The 17,679-nt window shown below is 35.1% G+C and overlaps 2 long non-coding RNA genes across 4 annotated transcripts in view; one reads left to right on the forward strand and one right to left on the reverse strand.

Annotated features, from left to right (window-relative positions):
- LOC121108184 overlaps positions 1-17,679 on the forward strand; it is a 138,361-nt gene that overhangs the window by 112,682 nt on the left and 8,000 nt on the right. The window lies entirely within an intron of this gene.
- On the reverse strand, positions 5,939-14,589 carry LOC112531595. Its single transcript, XR_003073479.2, has 3 exons — positions 13,854-14,589; positions 8,403-8,525; positions 5,939-6,797 (listed from the first exon to the last, which is right to left on the reverse strand). It is a non-coding gene; the product is annotated as an uncharacterized LOC112531595 (long non-coding RNA).

A 17,679-nucleotide genomic window follows, 5' to 3' on the forward strand; every position in this document is an offset into this window, starting at 1 on the left:
ACCAAAATGAAACTGCAATTTTGCTATGTGCTTGGATGGAGATGCATTGTTTTGCACATGGATCATAACTGCAAATTTTGAGTTTTAAATAGTTTTAACTATATGTGAGAGTTCTGTTGCATTTGGACTCTCCCTCCCCCCAAATAAAAATAGAAGAAAAGAAAATCTGTGTTTAATTTCTCAGACTGGTGCACCATATTTTTGATCTGACACATCCAATTGTACTAGTAATATTACGCTCTGCTACACCAGAAAAATAATGAAACATAACTGAAATAACCAGTCTAGGACTATATGAATTGTACTTATGTACTCTCTATAAACAGAGATCTCCAAATTCCTTGTGACAGATTATCTGATATTTATGAGCTCAGACCTTATAATCCTGCTATCTTTTCTTCAGCACAGAGTGGAGGTGGAAGATGTTTATGTACAATTAGAATATGAATACAGTATGAACTTCCCATGTCACATACTAAACCTTTTAAATAAAGAATAATTCTTTACAACTGTTTGTGCCTGACCCAGTGAGTGATAAACTCTGAAATCTTGCACCTTGTCATAAGAAGGCATGAAAAACATTTAAACATCTGTCTCTCAAAAGTAGTGGTAGAGATTAATAAGTAATTAAGTATCCAGAGGAATATTAAATAATATTGGGGAAAAATAAAAAATCTGTGCTCAATATAGTAGAGGCAAATTAGGGACTAGCTGAATAATGTCTCTGTATGAATACAGTGAAAGAACTGTCAGAAAAAAAAAAAATATATATATATATATTGATCCTTTCTTTAATTTCTTCTTGAAGCAGCACTACAGCCTGGTCAGTATGTCATGGTCACACGTGTGGAACACAGTACAGCTTGGAAAAAGAAAGATATTGCAATACCTGTCAAGGCTTGACACTGGGGCTGATGTTGTTTAATGTTTTTGCTGCTGGCTTGAACAATGGGATGAATTGCATGATGTTGAACAGGAGGAAATTGGCAGAAAATTTTTGAAATGGAACAAGACAGAATAGAGTCATAGAAGCATAGAATCATTAAGGCTGGAAAAGACCACAGAGATCATCTAGTCCGACCATCAGCCAACCATGTCTACTAAACCAAGTGGCACATCCAACCCTTTTCATAAACACCTTCAGGGATGGTGACTAAATCTCCTTTCTGGGCAGACCATTCCAGTACAACTTGAGACCATTCCCTCTTGTCCTATCACTGTTATCTGGGAGAAGATATCAACCCCATCTCACCACAACTTCCATTCAGGGAGTTGTAGAGAGTGATAAGGTTTCCCCTGAGCCTTCTCTTCTCCAGACTGAACAATCACAGTTCCCACAGTGCTCCTATAAGGACAAACATCTGAGCTGATAAGGGCTTGTGTGTCTCACTGAGAAGCTGGATGTTATTCAGTGATGTGTCCTCACATAAATGAGCAACTGCATATTAGTAAGAGAAAGAGTGTAGCCAGCAAGACAAAGAAGGTGGCTATTTTCTTTATTGCACATCCAAAGTGTTGTGCCCAGTTTGGAGCTTCTGTGTACAAGGAAAAAAAGAATAAATAATCCAGTTCAGGGCCACCAAGATGTTCAGGGGTCTGGTGGGGTCTGGTGTACAAATGTATTCATCAACACACACACACGCACACGTGCACACACACACACAGAGATAGGGAGCTAGTTGAAATATCTAGCAGGAGAGTATAGTGAATATGGAGCTAGATTCTTCTTGGAGGTGTACATTAAATGTACTAGAGACAACAGACATATATTACAACAGTAGAAATTCTGAACAGTTGTTAGAAGAAAAAGTGTTCACAATGTGAGAGCACAGACATCGCAAGAAGTAGGTCAGAGAGGCTGGGAAATCTCCACCCTTAGAGATATTCAGGGCCCAACTGTGACTTAAAGCTGAAACAAAATATAGTTCAAAGGTTGGCCATGGTCTGAGTGGGAGGTTGGATCTGATGACTTTCAGAAATGTCTTGCAAGCTAAGTTACTACTACTACTACTACTACTACTACTACTACTAATAATAATAATAATAATAATAATCTATAATTTTCATAATTAATGAGCCAAACAAATCCTTCTTTCTTACATTTACCTGCCTATGAGAACATTCTGCCAGTTGCATCTCTCAGAGCACTGGATACAATTATACACAAAGAAAAGCAGGAAATAGAAATACTATTGAGCAAGTTTGTTCTGAATACTCTTTTCTTTTATCCGCTTCTTTGTAGTTCTCTCTTGGGCTAAAAGAATTAAGAGAGATACAGTATCATTAGCTTATTCCCATTTTAGAGAGTAATTTTTCTAGGGACCTTTCAATTTTATTTTAAAACACTTTTATACCTGACAGGATCAAAAAACATTTGCACAGGAGAAATCATCCCCTGGGTATTTTCTCTAATCTTTGGATGTTTATATGTCTGTAAAACACTTTATGGAAGTAAGATATTCACAAATAAATTTTATTCCCTAATATAGATGTTCTCTGGTGTAAAAATGGTGAAAGATTTCAACTCCTTTACTGAATTTAAGTGATAATGATTTTTTTCCTTTTTTAAAATTTATCAGAGTAGAACGTGGATTGGTGAATTCAACTCATAAAAAGTCATAACTAAATGTACTGTTATCAATAGTTTATCTATTAGATTGTAAGTTCTATTTAGTGATTATTTTCACATATTCTGTTTTTAAACAACATCAATTTACCTCTAAAAAAAAAGCTTGAAAAATTAATATTAAATCTGGAGTCTTCAGTATTGATATGGTAATTGCTTTTCTATTTGTGATTGTTTTTTTTTTTTTCAGTGTTGTTATTAGCATTATTGTTATATTTTTCTCTTAAGGACTTCTAGCATCCTCTACCTGCTCAAATTTTCTGTTTCTATGTTATGAATCAAGTGAAATTGCCCTACAATGACCTCAAATATTTTATGACCTAAATACTATTGGTCTTAGGCTGTTATGGTCAACAGGAAATACAGGTATTGGTAAGCTGGAAACTCCACTTTAGGTGTTCTGGATGTTCTGTGATTTCTTCTTAGATTTTTCCAGACCCATGGATTGACCATACTCTGGAAATCAAAGCTATATTTTATGTTTCTTATGTTAGGGTTTTCTATCTTTTTATTTGATGAAATCATCAATTTCTGCAACAAAAAGAAAAGCAGTAGGGTACTAATTACTCTTCAAGTCTATTAATCAAAAATACAAAAGGATATAATTCACATTTATAACTCACACAGATTTTTAAGACCTTTTCGGACTTTAAGCAAGGCTCTAGAGGAAAGTTCCTTCCTCCTGGTAAAATTCCCACATGAATCATTACTTTCTGCTTATCCAAATTTCCAATTCATTTCAAATGTGTGAGTCACTGTTGAGTTGAATACATATTTCATTTTATGTCCTGGTATTCTATGAAAGTTGTATCAACAGAACTGCATTCCTCATTTTCTGTCTTATATTTCTGTGCACTGTTGTGCCCTAATGAATAATGTACAGTACAGTGCAGTATGGAGTGTAGATTTCTCTCTATTGAACAGTGTTTGCGTTTCATTCCTGAGATGCAAATCTGTGAACAGGTGAACAGACAAAAACAATTTTGTAATATGAAAGCATCTAAAGATTGCTAATTGTTTTTTGAAGGACAGGAACATACCATTTAAATTGGATATGCCTCATAAATAAATAAATAAATAAAATTGCAGTGTGAAGAACTATATAAAGAAATTTGTTTGGTGGTTTTGTTACTGAACTTTAATTGAAGTTGTTCTGGGACTCGTGTGAAAGTGTTTATGACATAAACCTATCCCATGTTAGGATTTTGTCACAGGCTGAGCAGATACAAAGTCTCTGGACACTTTGCAACCAGATTCTATATTTTTATAGGTACCATGAACTCCAAATAATTTTTTTTTCATGTTGTTGTGTTACGGTCTTATGATTTTTGTTATCAGTATTCCACTTCATAACATCATGTAACTCACTGGGAGATAAAGATTTCACACTGTAGTTCTGAGGACTGTTGATAGTTCTGGGTGCCTGGTCCCAGAAGAAAAGTATGACCCAGAAGAGAAGAATGAACTACAGCTCCCAGAAGTCTTCATTATTCTGTTTCCATTTTCCATTCAGAGGGAAAGATAAAACTGTGTGGGAAACACAAGACTAGCTCTCTTTCTGCTCGTCTCTGTTGTGTGTGCTCCCTAGCCATCTCACCTACAACATTAGATTAAGTCCTTCAGTTTCAGACACTCTCTTGCTCATTTATTTGATTTATTAACTTCAATTCCATTTATATTGCATTATATTGCGCTATTTCAAATTCCACTATCATATTTAGAAAACTAGTTTTCTCCCTTAGATCAGTGCTACTGTATTTTTTCTCATCTAGGTCCCATCTCCCTACTTTTCCCCTCCTCCCTTTCCCTTTTCCCGGGGCATGGGACCATTCGTCCCTTCATCTCTTGTCACAGAACTAGGCTGAACCAGGACAAACTGTGTCATTTTGTATATTTTTTAATTCACTTAATAATATATTAATTTTGTTACAATTAGTAACAAGTAACTCAAAAAAGTTGTTTGATGGATAAACCTAATCCTGGACCCAGAGTGATTATCAAAACAGTAAGTGTTTTGGCTTTAGAAATGTGTAAAAGCTGATTCTGATCCTTATGTATATTTATAGGACACATAAAACACAATAAAAATAAAAATTGAAAATAATGTTATTTTTAAAGTTTAAGCATTTTGGGGGCTGTCTGCAGAGAACTGGTTTTGAGCCATCTTATCAATATAGTAAGCCACAAAGACAGGCAGAATCAAATATGTGCATATTCCTCATGTACATAAATTGCTATCATTTGTAAGGGACCTCACATTTCATTCTCTTGATGTGTCATGGACACTAATGCAGTCATCTATCATGTATAATACATCAAATACCATATTCCAGAAATACTGTATGGATATTGGTACTGTGTAGCTGTAGGGGGAATGCAATGAGCAGTGAGACCCTTTGAGATTCTGGTCTTACCATATACGAGCCCTACCAAACCGTTAATGACTAATAGACTGTGACCTAGAAAACTCCAACTCATGTGTCCCTGTTTATCATCCTTATGAGTAGCCAATTATTATGAAACATGTGGGTTACTGCAAGTCAAGTGCACATGTGAAAGTGAGCAAGGGAATATGAAATCATGCTGAGCTCACCTCCATGGACAAACGGTGTCACAGAGGGAAATGTGACAGACAAGCAGACTGTATTTCTGATGTGATTATGATAGTTAGCTATTACTTAATTGGCTTCCTGTGGTGTACTTAATCAACCAATTTATGTGAAGATGCATAGCAATAATACTCAGTTTTGGCATCATGTATGGAGATTCAGTACGTTGTCTTTGAAAATATTATCATCTGGTAATAATGTCTAACCTGTATTTAGTATTTTGCTATATTATAATAAGATATTCTGTGAGAAAAATATATTCTTTGCTATGCTTATTTTTAAATGTTTTTTTTTCCTTGTCTTTTAGAGAAGACTGGCATCATATATATTTTCTTTTAAATAATCAAATCTAGACAAATGTTTTTTGCAAAGTCAATAAGTATTACCAGATGGAGACTATGTGGATGAAATAAAATTTTTAAGTAATTGGAATGATGATGGTTAAAATATTCTTCATGCTAAAAAGCAAATCTAAAAATCACTCCCCCTCAATACCTGATAACAGATAACCAAACAGATTTCTGCTCAGGTATGTATTTTAATCCTCTAGATGTTTATGAAAAGGACGGAAGAGAATGTAATTCTGTTTAAGTGATTATTTGGCAGGATGGAATCTGTCATTTTTTTATATAATTTTTTTTTATATAATTTTTTGAATTCTCTTACTGCATTGACAGCATGTACATAACATGCTTGATCGCTTTTGCGCACAGCGATGCATATTGAATAGGTGGGGTAGTGGATGAAGTGAGATATATTCAGACATCATAGACATATTTATCTATTTTAAAGAGGACATACAAGTACTACTACTACTACTTGCATTATTGTTTCTCATCAAAAATCAAAACAAATTATTTAACATAAAATTATGAATTTGTCACGTTGCATCAGGTGAAAAAGCAGAAGATAATTAAAGTGTACACTTCAATAAAATTTGCTTTCATTATTTTATTTATTTTGAGTAGCTTTGTAGCTGATTTGACAGTTTGATTCTGTTTTGTTTTCCTCATGAAATAGCTATTATTTTTTTTTTTATGTAATCTATATTCCTTAAACCCTAACTTTTTATGTATCATTTAGGTTTCTTTACACAAGATAATGAAAAAAAGTAATAATAAAAAAACCTAGTAGTCACACTCTTATGTTGATGGATGACAGTGATTTAAGACCTGGCTTCACCTTTTTACACAATTTATCATTGTTTATTCTCATATGCAATGACTTCAAGATCAGGAATAAAGCAAACTTCTGTCACAATCACCATAGCTCTCAAAACAATAGGTTTACTCTCTCAAAAACAAAGCAACACCAGCCAACCTAATCAGCAGGAAAAACATAGTTCATTTAAATGTTCTCATTGTACTCATTGGAGTAAAAACTGAAGTCTCAAAGTATCAAAGCTGGTATTCAGTTTGCTTACAACAACAACATTGATGTTAGAATCCACTTTGCATGATAGTGTTTCTACGTAATAATCCTTCTGAACAATATGTGTGAAATCCACTGTTGATCTCCCACAAGTAGCAGAAAAAGTACAAGTGCCCACATTGTTGTAATAGCTGTAGGAAGAAAAGAGTAACATTAGCTAGAGCAGGCCATATGCAGGGCAATTCATTTTTTAAATAATCTACTGTCTATTTTAAATGTTGACAAGTACTTGCCTCCAATTACCCTTATGTCTCATGAAGAAGGACACCTAACTATAGAATAATAAGGAGGTGACGAGCTGTGGTGACCTCTATAAGAAAGTGCACAATTTCAATTATGTCTAGATGTATGTCAAATTCAGCAGTCATAGCCTCTATACGACATTGATTATGTAGTAAGGGGGCTGAGACAAGAAAAATTGATCTTGAAGAGATTCTCCTTCCATTGTAAACATCTTTTGACCACCCAATGATCCTGAAATATATGGAATTGTGCCATGATTCTAGATTTCTAGATATTTTGCCAAGGGAACAGGCAGATGTCATTGAAAGGCTACTCTTGGTAATGAAAAACAAGAGGGAGGATCCATAGAACTACTGATCAGTCAGCCTCACCTCAGTCCCTGAAAGGCTAATTCTGGAAACCATTTATATGCACACAAAGAAGAAGAAAATTATCTGCAGTAATCAGCATGGATTCGCCAAGGGGAATTAATTCCTGACACCTGATAAACTTCTATAACTAAATGATCAAACTGATAAAAGAGCAGTAGATACTGAATAGTCTATTCTTAATAGACAGAATACTGTCTTCCTGGACTTCATTAAGATCTTTGACTATGTTGTCCATGAGATCTTCACAGAGAAACTGTTGAAATATGATTGGGATTAGTAGACAACGAGGTGAAATGAAAACTGGCAGAACAGCCAGGCCCAGTGAGTAATGGTCAATGGTGCAAAGCCTAGTTGAAGGCCAGTATACAGTAGAATCACCAGGTCAGTGCTGGGTATTTTCATTAGCAGTCTGGATGATGGAGTAATTTACCCTTAGTAAATTTGAAGATGACATGAAATTCAGTGGAGTGGCTGATTTATCAGAGCGCTACCATCCAGAGGGACTTCCACAACCTGGAGGTGTGGGCTGATAATAATCTCACAAAGTTCTATGAGAGGTCATGACTCCTGCACCAGGTGAGGAACAACCTCAGGCACCAGGAAATATTGAGGGACACCCAATCTGACGGTAGTCCTGGTGGACATCAAGTTGAGAATGAGCCAGCAATGTGCTCCTACTGCTAAGAAGGCTGGTGTGATTCTTGGCTGCATGAAACAAAATACTGACAGCAGGTCAAATGAAGTGATCCTCCCCCTCTACCCACCTACACCTGGAGCTATGTATCCAGTTCTGGGCCTCTCAGTACAAGAGAGATGCAGATGTACTGGAAAGAGTTCAACAGAGGGTCACCAAGATGCTGAAGGGCCTGAAGCACCTCTCCTATGAGGAGAGCCTGAAAGTGTTGGGACTGCTCAGCCTGGAAAACCAGAGGCTCAAGGAGACCTCATCAGTGCCCGTAAATACCTGAAGTGAGGGTACAAAGAGAATGGAGACAAGCTTTTGTCAGTGCAATGGCAATGAATACAAACTGAAACTCAGAAGGTGCTCTGTGAACATCAAGAAGCACTTCTGTGCTGTACAGATAGTGTAGCACTGACATAGGTTGCTGAGGAGCTTCTCACCTCCAAGAGTCACCTGGATGTGGTCCTGGGCATCCTGCTCTGGTGTCCCTGATGGAGCAGAGGTTGGAGCAAACCACATCTGGCGATCTTTTCCAACCATAACCTTTCAGTGATTCTTTGATTCTGTAATACATCAGTGCTTAAACACAAAGCTTCATCTGAATTGGTCACTCTTTATAATGACTCCAAAGACTTGTTTTTTTCCTACTTCATCCCCCCCCCCCCCCCAAATTACATCAAATTACATTAAATTACATTAAAATATATAGATATTTAGGTTGTTTTAAAATTATATTAAGTGCTACTAATAAAACCAAGCATTCAGATAGTGGCACATTATTCTTTTCCCACTACAATCAAAAGAGATGACAACTATAAGTGCCTAAATCATATACCTGCATTAGAAGTCAGTCAGTCAGTTGACACAATCAATGGAGAGAAGCTAGGCACATCTGATCAGATTAAATCACTTTTTTAAGATGACTGTATGTGCCTTAGCTATATAGAGGAATGCACTTAGATATATATAGCTAGGTAAAATGCTACATTCACTGTAAATTATACAAGGAACATGGGATGATATTAGGATACTTACAACACCTGTTAAACCTATCATATTCTCCTACTTTTCTTCCCACTGCCTCCATATTTTATGTGCATAGATAATAAAAGGGATATCTTATCCAGAACAATTGTATTAAAAATATGCCTTTCATTTATTTTTCTTCTCTCGTGGAGTTTTATTTGTGTAGATCTAATCTCTTCTGAAAGCTGTTGTGATACATTTTGTTTCATCATTGGTTGTTTTTCTCAGTTTCATGTTATTTTCCTTCTTGCAGCATCCTTCCTTCTTTTCCCTGGGCACTCTCCCTTTCCTTTCTCCAGGGTTACCATAGAAATATGCAGTCACAAATTTCAGCAAAGAATCTCAGGCTGAAGCAATAAAATGAAACACTAGAAAGAATCACTTTGCATAAGTCATGAAACAAATTGCATATTTGGAAAATTATTAATTATGTAATATTTTTACAGTATTTGGGAATAGCAGTAGGAGCTCGCTTTTAATGTACTGCTGTTAATTTGTATTTCACTACTTGCATTAATAGCACTGGCAATAAATACACAGTTTTGAAGTGTATCAGTTTGGTAAGCCCTTTTATCTTCTGCCTACAGTGTTCTTTTTAAAGAGCTACAAAAATAAATAAATAAATAAATAAAACTTCACACTTTCCAAAACAAGACTACAAACAAAGCTAAATATACTATGCATGGCACAAATTGAATTATGACACAAGCAAATCACTGATTACAATTTGGCCATTGTAAATAGGCAAGTCAGAAGAGTTCCTCACAAATAAGAAGCCATACAAGATTAACTAGCTGTCCTTGCCCTAGATATTAGGAAATAAAACTCACCAGGAAAAAGAATAACACATAAATTTGCTTCTTGTGAAAATGTTGTTTACTGCTAGAGGACATTGTGAATATATTTCATCACATATATATATATATCTAGTTAAACTATCTATTGCAAAAACATTTCTAAATCTGGTTTCATTTCTAAATCCTGATTCTTCACATATTGTATACTGAATTGACCTCTGTTAATATAATATATATTTTCTACACAAAAGTTTTATGGTTGCAATTTGAAGTGATAATTTTCAAGTCTACAATTGCTGTCTATTCAGTTAGAGCATACATTTCTCATTCATCATGCTGTCTCACTAGTTACTTGTTGCTTTTGCTTCTAGATTAGCTGTTTGAAACTACTGAAGTAGTAGGATTATTAATATGATCCCTAAAGTATCAATAACTAAAATATTATTAATTTATTAAGAATATATATTTATAATAATTAACAGGAAAAAAAAAAGCTGTTATCTTTGAAGATCCTTAGTGGATGTTATCTTTGAAGATCCTTAGTGTAGATTTCTGCATCTTGAATGTTGTACTGGAAAATGCTCAAAACTTTAGAAAATAATAGTTTCAGGCACATTTTGACTTCTGCAGAATTGACTATGAAAATAAGTTTACTGTTTCTTACAGTGTAGATAATAATAGAATGAGTTAATATTATCCACATTTTAACATTATAAGAAATATTGGATGAATGGAAAAAAGTGGAATTGCTCAGAACTTGTATAAGGCTTGAATAGACTACTTTATGTCTTCAGAAGTCAATAACAACAATAAAAGCCTTTGCATTTGGAACTAGGAGTAAAGGAAAGAAGGTGATCTATTAAAAAAATAAAGAAAAAAACATATTAGTTACTTTTGTATCATTTGTTTTCCTTCATAACATTAATTGCTCCAAATTTAGCAAAACTCAAAACAAAAGGTTGCTTTTGTACAAAGAATTCCAAAACTGCCAATAAAAGTTGGAAATAATTCTTCAAATATTTCAAGATTATAAAGGATATTTTAACTTAAGAAATGCTTCTTTTTCAGTAAGATAGTATATTTAAATAAGCATTTAAAAAAATAATAACAGTCTTGATGTTCTCAGTAGTTCTGAGTGCTTCACTGGTGTGTTCAGTGTGTCTCAAAACCATCATTTCAAAGCTCTTCAGTTCTTCAAAAAAGAACAAAAAAGAAATTAGAATTGAAGGTCCTGCTCAATTCCATATCCTACAGGAAATGCCCTTCCTCTCTTTATTCTTGGCTATGAAATACATTGCAGGAGTGGAACACTTGACTTAAATATGAATATAATGTATACCAAATATTCATGTTTATCTTCTTATACTGAACATTTCTCATGGAGCATTTTTAAATAATAAGTTAGAAGCCCTCAAGTTTGAAAGGTGATTTATAAAACAAAATTGAAGTTCAGGAGAGAGTCCAAGCCTTTGATGAAACAGTCAGATTATATTTTTGGGGTCTGCATGTCACCAAGTACTTACAGACTTCTTTGATGGCTCAGATGATACTTTGTCAAAATGAAACATTTAGTTTACAAAATCACAGCAAGCAGAAGGGAAAGGGATTCACTAGGAAAAGCCCTGTCTTTCCCTGCCCATCAAACATTCCTGATCAATGTTTGCCTAAAGTGTTTCTTACAGATTATTTATGACAAATTTTCTGCAAATATCTTTGGGAAATGATTGTGAAGTTTGGCTTTACTTACCATTCAGATGCTTAACTTAAATGATTAATGTAAGGACTGTGAGAGACATGCATTAGCAGACAAAATCAGATAGATGAAGCTGCTACAGCTCTGAAGCACTTGTCTCTTTCCCTGCCCCTCAGTAGAGGGATGCCTGATAACTAGAGCTCATCAGACTGACATATCACAGCGTTCAGACCAGTGTATTAAGGTAAATGAAAACTAAATGTTTTATTTTAATCAAGCCTGCAAGCCTGTCGAAGTCCTAAACATCTTTTGCTGCAATTTAAGACTACTGCTTCTTTTCTATCTTTAGTGAACATGAGAAGCAATTTATTTATTTGTGTTATGACACTTCTCATATATTGGAAGACTAAGAAAGATGCAGATTTTGAAGTATGTGTTACTCTGACTGACTACAACAAGATGTTTGTTGCTAAGTCCAGAAAAACCTGAGAAGAGGAAAATGGGGGATCAAGTCAAGCTGTGAGAAAGTGAGCTCCCCAAGTTTGGATCGTCCTTCCAACAAAAATGGGAAGCTTCGTGTCTCATGTCATTTGTGAAGTGCACTGTGAGGCAGATGACATAGGTAGATGGCATTTTTTTTTTTAAATCTGTCATAAGGTGAGACAATTTTAGTATAGCTGGTGGACTTCTCCTCACACAATTATTACGATCCCCTTTAATACAGTGATAGATTGTGTGATTTGACTAAGGGATACAGAACATTTTGAATGAGCCGTCCTAGTGTCAAGTGTTTGAATGCTCTGGAGATTCAGAGATATTTTTATTGAGTGCTTATGTTACGTCTAACTAGGATACAAGGCAGGATGGAGCAGTGAAGAGTGTACACAGAAAAAAAAAAAAAAGACAAGTTTGAGAATCAGGAATGCAGCAATGACTGTTTAGTTATTCATTAAGAATAAAACATGTAGAAAGCAAGAAGAGAATGATAACAATATATCAGTAACATATAGATTAGTGGGAATAACTCATTATGAATGCATTGACATTAACTCACTTCTCCCCAGCACTGCTCCAATATAGGTCCACTGAAGTAAAGGGCCAGGAGGACCTCTTTCTCCATTAAACAACTTTTGCCATCTCATCATTTTAGTATCTCTGAAGAGATCTTGTCTCATTGTTAAACAAAATGTACTGTTCGCTCATCTATCTCAAATTTCCAGAGTGTTAAAAAAAAGGTTTGTTCCATGTTTGTTTCAAAAGCATACAAATTATTGAAAGAGGTTCATTTGGGAATATCAGACAGAACAATCAATGTTATTTAATTATATTTCACAGGGGGCCTGTGCAAGCAGAAGCAATGAGTGGGCAGTGTGTGGTGATTTATAAATTCAGAAAAACATATCTTTTAGTAATTGTGCAGGTATCAGTTGTAAATACATACATTGTGAATTCAGGTATTCCTGTAATGTAGGAAAAGAACAAAAACAATTGCATTTTATAGTTGTTTGTGTTTTGTTCACTTTGCAAGCAGATGTGATAGTTTGCAATGTTACAAAGGATCATCATAAATGTGTGGAAGACGTATCTGATCCTTCTGACTAGAAGATATGTATGGCTGTAATGAAGAAAAAAAAATCAGAGCATCAAACACAAGGAGACAAATGGCAGATGAAGGAGCCCAATTTTTGGGCAAAATAAAGGCTATAGATTCGTCACAAACAAGTATTGGAGAAGTCAGAATTGTTAAGACTGTTGATGTCAAAAATTGCATCTACTGCATTTAACTGAGGACATCATTATAATGGTTTCCAATGGTTAAACCATTTGCAAGGACACATCCTTGCCATCACAGATCATCACAACACATCCTCTTCAAGCAGTGGGAAACAAACTGAATCCAAAGACCCCAGGTCAGTCACAGTGGACATACTGTTAAGGCTGTGGGTAAATACACAGGCTGCTAAGGATGCCATAGGTCCAGGGTAAGTGACAGCAGGATGTGGAAATCTGCTGGACAGGACACCAGAAACTGTTGAACGTAACAAATACCAGCATGGGAATCCACTAAAAGTTAGCATTGTGAGGGATGGCTGAATGTCACAAGTGTTATAGTGGGAGATAGGTGAGAAGCTAACAGATTCCACAGACAGTTGAGGGGGGATTACTAGGGGCCTTTGGGGTGAGTACAATCTTTTAAGGCCAAAAGCATTCGTGTAACCATCAGTATTACCATAGAGAGCTGAGATTGCCTAGATAACAGTATCAGAAATAACACATTTGGGTACACCTGTTGCAAAAGTGTGTGCAGTTGGGAAAAAGAAGTCATGGGTTGAGTTGTTTACCAGGGAAAATGCTGGGTGTAGAAAGGGGATTACCAGGCTGGTGAAGTGAAAGGTCAAGAAATGGGAAAAGGATGCCAAGGTGTGCAAATCCAGTGGAGATGGTGTCTGGGGGTGCCTGCCAAGAGCCCAGCACTTGATGAAGTAGGCCAAGGATCCAAACCTGCTGGTCTGTCCCAGCTGCAAGGGTCATGTCATACACATGCTGATATGTATGAATGAATGCAAGGCATGAACTCTCTCTCTTCACTAGAACACCTGTGAAAGAGCAATGCATTAAAATTAAAACAAGGTTTTTTTTACTACCACACCTCCTTATCTCTACCTCATTCTACTGAAACACAAAAGAGGAAAGGGAAAGGAAAATGTATCACAGAGGGCTGCTATGTTATACACATTATTATCTCACCTGAACTTCTGATTGTACTTGTAAGTTCATTCAGAAACACTACAGTCTGAGTTCGATCTTTCCAGGTGACAGGGTGGAAAAGAAACTACTACCAAAGCTGTGCCTTAATTTGCCTAACTGTCACTGACATTGCTATATCTCTGCTGAAGTTCACTGATAGTCATTTTATCCTCCTCAGATTCAGAAATCCCTGCCCCCCTAGAAAGCCTAAACCTGTCTCTCTTCCCCATTTTTTCAGGAGTCTTCCAAAAACACTTTTATTGTATTGCCCACTAATATTTGGTAGCAGAATTATGGTCTTGGCCTGGTTTCTATATTAGCATGTCAGGCTCTAGAACAATTAAAACTCTGACATTCCATGTAACGAACTATATTACACTCTTCAAGCTAGCAGATTTTTATACACTATTGATAAAAAATAATATGATCAATAATATGATCTTTGAAGACTCCAGACTGAAATTCAAGAAAAGAAATCTAATTCTCTTTCCTCAGAAAAAGATAGCTTACTTCAGATCAGATCAGATGAATTTTATCTATAAAGACATGAAAGCTTTGCATGGCAAAGAAAATTATACAGTGATAGGGAGAGAATGATTGGAATTAAAAAATCCTCTATGCAGACACTGAAACAGACCTTACAGAATTATTGCATTTATATCACAGCCCTGTTATACCACCCCCTTTGTTTTGCTAAACATTCCCGTGGTTCTTATGTTTGAGTCTTGTTGCTCTATATGCACGTGGTCCCATTCTTCCTTTGGTTTGAGAGGTTTCCTGGCATATTCACAGCACATATGCTCTTGTTATATCACCATAGAAATATGATTTTGTTGATCACGTGGCATCATCCCACAAAACAAGTGCTCCGTTCCCTTCCCTTCCCTTCCCTTCCCTTCCCTTCCCAGAGTGGTCCCAAACTGGAATTCATATTATGTATATAGATAACTGTCTACATTTTTCTCAGGAACCAAAGTATTTTTTTTCTTTAGCAGACACAAAATAGCATAAAAAATTGAAAATTTGTATGATTTTTGGCTTGGAACCCTCTAGGGGTTCTCTAGGTTATCCTTTGTAACATCTTCTATCAGAGGTCTGGATTAAACGATGAAGGATGCATGACTGGAAAGAAATTTGGAGAATCTACTACAAGCATTAAAGAAACATGATGAGTGGAAAAACTGGCTATGAAATGAACGGCTATGAAATTCACAAGTTAGGCTGAAGTATTTTTTTTCCGTGTAGGTTTTCAATGTGCTTTACTAACATAATGCTGACAAAGATAAGAGAATTTCAGAAATCACCTGCTTTTTCTGTTGTCCATCTCCCCTAGAGTCCCTCATCTTACCATTCTAACAGGCATAGAAAGATTTGTTCAGCACTTTTTTTTTAATAGAGCTTTATTTGGTTAACTATCTGGCAAGCTACAGAGTCCATAGCTTCATTAAAAAAAAAAAAAAAAGACATTTTTAAAATGTAAAGATAAAATGCACACTTGTTTTCTGTTAGTATACCACAAATGGCAATTTCAGTAAGAGTTAAAATAGACAGGTAGAAGAAAAGCAAATAAGTTTTTGGAGAGGGTAAGAAAGGAAGAGACAAGTTGCACTGAAAATTTCATCCTACTATACTCCAGATTTTATAGTTTGTTTTTTTTTTTAAATCACTACTGTAGTGAAATAAAGATTTAAAAGCATCACTGAAATGGTTAATTTCTGCACAAAATGTGATCTGAAAGAAAGTGAATTCCTCTTATGTTTATTTGAAGATTCCAAAAGTGGAAATAAATATTTTTCTTAACAGATAAAAATATTGTTTATTTTCTTTTTCTATCAGAAATTTACACAATACTGTTCAGCAAAGGTCTGATTCTTCTCGTAATTATGGAAACAACTTAATTTTTATTTTCAGACCACAGCAGATTCATTTATTTTGGTTTTTCTTCCCTAGTGGAATAACAGATGTGTAGAGACACTAAAAAACACACTTTTTTTTTCCTGTTAAAGACAAACTTTTAACTCTGTTCAGAAATATACATGTTCACTCCTCCAAAAGATAAATGGTATATCACACACACAAATTTGAGTTTAAGCACTTATTTATCAGCATCAAGATATGAGAGTTCAAATCTTTGTCAGAAAAGTCTCCTCTGTTTTTTTTTTTGTTTTTTTTTTTTTTTGTTTTCTTTCGTCAAAAGTTAATTTCAACTGCAACACCAGCAGGGATAACAAAACCATTTCCTCATGTCAAAGCCACCAAGCTTCTATTCCGACTGGCAGCATTCAGCTTCAGGGGTGGCATGAACATTGGCTCTTTGTAGTCTCACTTAGCAGGTGCTAACAAAGGCAGCTATAAGAAAGATAAATCCTTGTGGTGTGTTTGTTTCTTTCTTTCTCTTGATTGCCCATGTTCATTCCTGCCCATCAGAACTTTATTTTATGATTTTATGATTTTATGATTTTTTATTTTATTTTATTTTAAAGTGTCTGTTCTAAATCTCAAAGGAAGAAAATTCATAATGCTGTGATTTATATTAATTAATCTTAATTGACTTGTGCAGCACAACAATTTTACCGTGCGTTTCTAGGTGCAATTAGGTAGGGTTAGTGTCTGAAATGCTTTCAAACACATTAGATACCATATATTTTAAGGAGTTTAAATCTGTCTGTATTGTCAGATTGTAACTAATTAAGAAAAAATAAATAAATAAAGGTGAATATTTCTGATATTTTTTCTTTGTACTTGCCCAATGTAAATGTTGATTTTCATATGGAAAGACCAAGAGTTCAATGTAGGAAAAGAAAAGATTAGGCAGGGAAATGATCTTAAAACACCAAGCATTCAGAAACCAAGAGGTTAAACAGGGAAGCTTTGTTTTAGGCAGATGCTTCTTCATCTCATTTTTTATGGTATAGAGGATTGGGGAAAGTGTAGGTATGTATACTAATAGTGCTGAGGAAAAGGGAATTTTAATCCAATACAGAGCCAGAAATTTTTACAGCATACTAAACCAGCCTTGAGGTGAAGTTTGAATGCAGTTAACAGCAGTGTGCTGGGGAGGCTTCTTCATTTGCCTAACCAGATGTGATCTGTCATTCATAAGATAGTTTGACAATCTTATCTTAAGACTACTTATTGACAGATGCTCAGTCAAAGTCTAATAGATGGTATTGTATAAATAGCAGAATATGTTAAATGGATTTGCTATTTAGCAAATACATGGGCAGTAACATCATTATATAACTATCCTGATTTTTAATAACAGTGCAGGTTCTCACATTCCCAGGAATTAATATCATTGGTCTTAATCACATTTATCTTATTATTTAGGATTAAAATACCATTTTTTTACTGGAATATAAATACCAGGTGGAGGTTAACTAAATACCAGATGGAGATTAGCTATCTGAGAGATGCACATATAGACACTGACAAAGAGAAGAACAAATATAT

This window comes from Gallus gallus, chromosome 1, assembly GCF_016699485.2.
Source record: "Gallus gallus isolate bGalGal1 chromosome 1, bGalGal1.mat.broiler.GRCg7b, whole genome shotgun sequence".
Taxonomy (NCBI): domain Eukaryota; kingdom Metazoa; phylum Chordata; class Aves; order Galliformes; family Phasianidae; genus Gallus; species Gallus gallus.